Source organism: Elephantulus edwardii, unplaced genomic scaffold (genome assembly GCF_000299155.1).
Source record: "Elephantulus edwardii isolate Elephantulus edwardi_28Jun2011 unplaced genomic scaffold, EleEdw1.0 scaffold00501, whole genome shotgun sequence".
In the NCBI taxonomy this organism is placed as follows: Eukaryota; Metazoa; Chordata; class Mammalia; order Macroscelidea; family Macroscelididae; genus Elephantulus; species Elephantulus edwardii.
In genome coordinates, this window is record NW_006400251.1 from 332,069 (window position 1) to 337,555 (window position 5,487).

General features: G+C 44.7%; 1 protein-coding gene and 1 pseudogene across 1 annotated transcript in view; one reads left to right on the plus strand and one right to left on the minus strand.

Annotated features, from left to right (window-relative positions):
* Positions 1-5,487, minus strand: part of TMEM241 (transmembrane protein 241) — a 226,505-nt gene that overhangs the window by 131,469 nt on the left and 89,549 nt on the right. The gene's annotated exons all lie outside the window — the stretch shown is intronic.
* Positions 4,292-4,844, plus strand: LOC102872172 (annotated as a pseudogene).

A 5,487-nucleotide genomic window follows, 5' to 3' on the forward strand; every position in this document is an offset into this window, starting at 1 on the left:
TGAAACACAGATAGACATTCCTCTGGTATTCCCTGCTTTCAGCTAAGATCCATCTAACATCAGCTACAATATCCCTACTACCACTACCCCTTCTAAACCCAGCCTGAACTTCTGGCAGTTCTCTGCTGATGTGTTGTTCCAGTCATTTTTGGATAATCTTCAGTAGAATCTTGTTTGCATGTGACATCAATGAGATTGTTCTATAGTTTCTACACTCTGTTGGGTCACCTTTCTTTGGGATGGGAACAAATATAGATCTCTTCCAGTCAGTTGGCCAGGTGGTTGTTCTCCAGATTTCTTGGCACAACTTGATGAGCACGTCCAGGGCAGCATCTGTTAGCTGGGGCCTTATTTTTTGACATTTCCTTTAAAGCAGCCTGAGCTTCTCTCATGAATGAAGAACAGTATAAAACACAGTGTATATAAACTTTATAAGGAAATGAATTTTTTTTAAATAAGAAATAGGATTTTTGCAGCTAGACTCTGAAACACTGTGATGAGGAAACTATTTGAAAGAGAGGGTGAGTTGCCTCTGATCAACAAGAACAAGGTGCATTAGGGAAGAAACTCCCTCTCTCTGTTCTATACCCATGCATACATCCCTTGCCCCGTGGAGCCAAGTGACAAAGGATCAAAGGAGGTGGTGGCCAACGTGCTTCAGTTTGCTAAGGAGTGACTTGCTCCTCGTGGTTTACTTACCCACAGGCACACCTCACAGGTGAATGTTGTGATGGAAAAGAGAAGCCCTGGCAAGCAGTTAGAAAGAGCCAAGATCGAAGACTTCTCTGCAAGGAAGCCAATTCCAGCCCAGCCCAGGTAGAGTCCCACCTAGACTTGTCCTGCCAGCTTTTGACTGGGCCTCCCTCAAGCAAGAAAACAGCAAGGCTTGAGCAGCCAAATCGCCACCAACACCTAAAGAAGGCCTCTCAATGGCAAGGTCATTAATGCAGGTATTGTCACATTAATTCAGAAGCAAACTTGTCTGAAAAGGCTTCAACCCAAGAAAGAACACTGCCTATTAACAAAGTAATGTTATGTAGCAGTGAGTCAGAGCCACTGACCCGCCAGCGGGTTTCCAGATGCAGTAAATCACACTGGAGAAGACGGTCCATTTTTCTCCCATAGAGCAGCTGGTGGATTTGAACTGCAAGCCTTTGGTTTGGCAGTGCAACTCCTCACCACTAAGCCACCAGAGCTAACAGGAATAATAATGACCATCATCGTCTCTTCCAGAGACAGTTACTCAAAGATGATGACCTTTATGTCATGGTCTTGGGACTGTGTTCAATGTAGTAAAGCCTAGAAGGGGGACCTGACCCTTACAGATAAAACCAGCTGAACCAGGCCTTCCCTCTTCTCCCCACTGAGTCCTCATGGACTGTCTGATTAACTTGAGGGAAGGAGGGAAGGGGTGAGCTTTGAGGACAGACTATTGATCCTTGGAAAGACTTGAGTCTTTGCTTGAACATTTACTAGTTGTTGACCTTGGGTGTGTCTGCTTCTCAATCTGTAAAATGAGAATGTTGCTGCTCTTTCATTAAATGGACAGTCAAGTCAGAACTGACTCACAGCCTACCCTCCAGCTGATATTTAGAGGCTGTAAGTCACACAGGAGACTGGCCACTTTTCTACTGTGGAGCAGCTAGTGGATTCGAACCTGTGTGCCTTTGAGTTGCCAGCACAGCTCCTGACCACTAAGCCCTAAGAGTTCTCAAACCAGGAATAATGAATCCAATTTCATCTGTTAAAAGAACTGACAGTGAAAATGCCTTAACATATACCTGACACTCACTATTAACAAATGCTCTTCCTATTTTGAGCTGTGTCTCTCTATCTTTCTTTAAGACCTCAGCACACAGCAGTTGTTGTTATTGCTATGTGCCCTCAAGTTATTGTGACTCATAGTGACCCTGTGTACAACTCAGAACGCTGCTCTATCCTGAGTGAACCTCATCATCTCTGACACACCTCCCCCATTAGCCCCGTCACTGAGTCAACATCCATCATATTGAGGGTCTGCCTCTCTTGTGCTCTCCCTCCACCATCACCCCCCAAGCATGACGTCCCTCTCCAAGGGCTGGTCCCTCTTTGCAACATGCCCAAAATATGTCAGACAAAGCTTCTGAATCCTTGCCTCCAAGGAGCAGCCTAGTTTCACCTTTTTTAAGATGAACCTGTTCGTTCTCCCAGCAGTCCATGGTATGTTCAATAGTCTTCACACAGTAGAGAACCCAATAAATATTTGCTGAGTGGATAGCTCCCAAAATAATTTCCTCTCTCTTAACTGCATGTCATCCAGTTACATGCTTTAGGTGAAAATCCATAAAGAGTATTTTCCCACAGAGCCTCTGCAGAATGAAACCAGCTGCTTCTCCCAAGGTGCTTCTGTGGAGAGCAACGTGCCAGGGCCTTGTCAGATAAGGGGATTCTCTGGGAGAGGAGCTACCAGGAATGTATTCTGCATAACAATACACCCACAAATTTGCACTGAGCGCTCTCCCCAGTTCCTAATGGGCTCCTTAAGCAAGCAGCTTGGCAGCAGCCTATCACACATGCTCTCCACAAACTCCACACTACCTCATGTTTGATTCACAACAGTAATTTTTGAACAATACAGATTTTAAAAAAAGAAAAGATGCTCCATTCTTTTACTAAAATCCCTTTTACTCCTCCTTCCACTCTAATCCACTACAGTCATGTTTATTCTTCTTCCCACATCATTTTGTCTTAGGGGGCTATGTTCTAGGTCAAGGCCACTCAGAGCACTGGTCTGTTGAGATAAGAAGCTCACCCCAGAGAGTAAAGAATGTACTGCTGCTTCTTTTGAAGAGCTTTGTTAGCTCAGCTAAAAGTGGGTTTAGTGCTGACACTAAGGAAAGCTCTACAACACATCCTTATCACCCGTTAGGACAGCTGGCCACTCAGCCTGGCTCAGCTGGTTCTACACTCTGGAAAGCTCATCCTAGGTTTCAGAAGTCCCCGTCCACCTGAGAGTACACTGAATTGGGAAGTTTATGGTGGAATTTTGAGATGCCTTTGTGAAGTGCCTTACTACTGAGGATTGGCGGGAGACTCATCAATAACCTGTACTATGCAGATTACAGAATCTTGCTTGCTAAAAGTGAAGAGGACTTGAAGCATTTGTTGTAGAAGATCAAGGAATGCAGCCTTCAGCATGGATTGTGTCTCAATATCAAGAAAACAAAGATTCTTACCACTGGACCAAAATGCAGTGTCATGATGGATGGGGAGGAGATTGAAACTGTCAACAGCTTCATCTTGGTTAGATGCACAATTAGCACCCTTGGTACGAACAGTCAGGAAATAAGGAGACACAATGCACTGGGAAAATCTGCAGTTAGGGACCTTTCCAAATTATTGAGAAGTACTGATGTCATTTTGAGAACTAAGGTGCATCTGATTCAGGTCATAGTCGGATTACTAGCTATGCATCTGAGACCTGGACAATGAATAAGGATGACAGAAAATGAATTGACACTTGAGTTGTGATGCTGGAGTAGAGCATTGAACATCCCATGGATGGCCCAGAGAATGAATAGATATGTCTTGGAGATGGTGGAGTCAGAGTGCTCTTCAGAGACAAGAATGAGGCGGCTTTGCCTCACATACTCTGGACATACTGCTACTCCTTGGAGAGGGACATGATGTTGGGAAGGGAGGAGGGTCTTTGAAGGAGAGGAAGACCCTCAAGCAGGTGGACTGACAAGGTGACTGCCGCAATGGGCTCTTGTGTGTCAGGAAGTGTGAGGATGGCGCAGGACAGGACTAGGTTCACATCTTTTGTTCACAGGATCACTATGAGTCGTATTCGACTCAATGGCACCTAACAACAACAACAAGTGGTAAGAAGCTATGCTGCAATGCCAAGGGCTTGAGGATCGAATCTACCAGCTGCTCCTTAGAGAAAGATGGACAATCTCCTGTGCAATTTACTGTCTCTGCAAACCCACCAGAAGCTCTGCTATGGGTCAGCTCTGACTCAATTACTGATCTTCCTCATCTCAAATCCAAGTAAGATTAAGTCATTGACAGGTTCAGTGTTTTCTCCATCTATTATGATGTTGCCAGTGGCGAGGATTCTTGTTTTCTTGGCATTGAGATGCAATTCACATGGAAAGCTGCAGTGTTTAACCTTCTGCAGTATGTGCTTCAAGTTCTCCTCACTTCTAGCAAGCAACGTTGTGTCATCCACATGATGAAGGTTATTGATGAGTCTTCCTCTAATCTTGAATGATCCAGGAAACATCAAAATAAGATAGAGGCTTTGAAAATGCCACTAGCTCAGCAGCACAGCTGTCCGCTCTGCTCACATCTGGCCACGGTCAATCCCACTGTGAACTTCGACATTCGATTTGCCATTGACGGTGAACCTTTAGGCCATGTCTCCATCGAGCTGTTTGCAGGTAAAGTCCCAAAGACAGCAGGAAACTTCCATGCTCTGAGTACTGGGGAGAAAGGATTTGGTTACAAGGGTTCCTGCTTTCACAGAATCATTCCTGGGTTTATGTGCCAGGGTGGAGACTTCACACGCCTCAATGGTACTGGTGGCAAGTCCATCTACAGGGAGAAGTTTGATAATGAGAACATCCTAAAGTACACAGGTCCTAGCATCCTGTCCATGGCAAATGCTGGACCCAACACAAATGGTTCCCAGGTTTTTATCTGTACTGCTAAGACCGAAGACTGAATGGTTGGATGGCAAGCGTGTGGTCTTCAGCAAGGTGAAAGAAGGCATGAACACTGTGGAAGCCACGGAGCGCTTCGGGTCCAGGAATGGCAAGACCAGAAAGAAGATCACCATTGCTGACTGTGGACAACTCTAATGTGATTATGTTTTCTCTTAACCACCAGACCATTCCTTCCATAACCCCAGAGATCACCCTGCCACCGCCAGCGTGCTTGCAGTTTCTATTCACCTTTGTGCTCTTGCTACGGTTCTTTGGGTTCCATGTTTTCTTTCTTCCCCTCCAAGTTTAGTACACTGCAGAGTCAAGTTTATGACAATAACAACAACAAAAAAGAAATGGAGTGAATACAGAGTCACTGTACCAAAAAGAATTGGCCAACACTGAAATATTGTAGGAAGTACCTGGTACTTGACATTTCAATGTACACACCAATGTTTATTGAATACCAGCAATAAGCAGAGAATCAAAGTGGGTGCAATGGGACCTTAAAGAGAAAGAGAAGGTTCTCAGACTGATCTCAGGTTAATAAGTCTCAATCGATATGTGAGAACATGACCAGATACAATTGCAGTTGTGTAAGGCGTCATAGGATAATGAAAAGGAAAGCTAAATGGAGCCAAGTGGACGTGTGGGTGTACTGGGGGCTGTATTAAATCTGAATCGTTTTTTACTTTTACAGTGGTCAAAGGAAGTGGGAAGGAGCACTTATTAAGGAAATGTATATGGGAATCATGGATCAACAACTTGTCTGGCTGGAGCAAAGGACATGACTGGACAA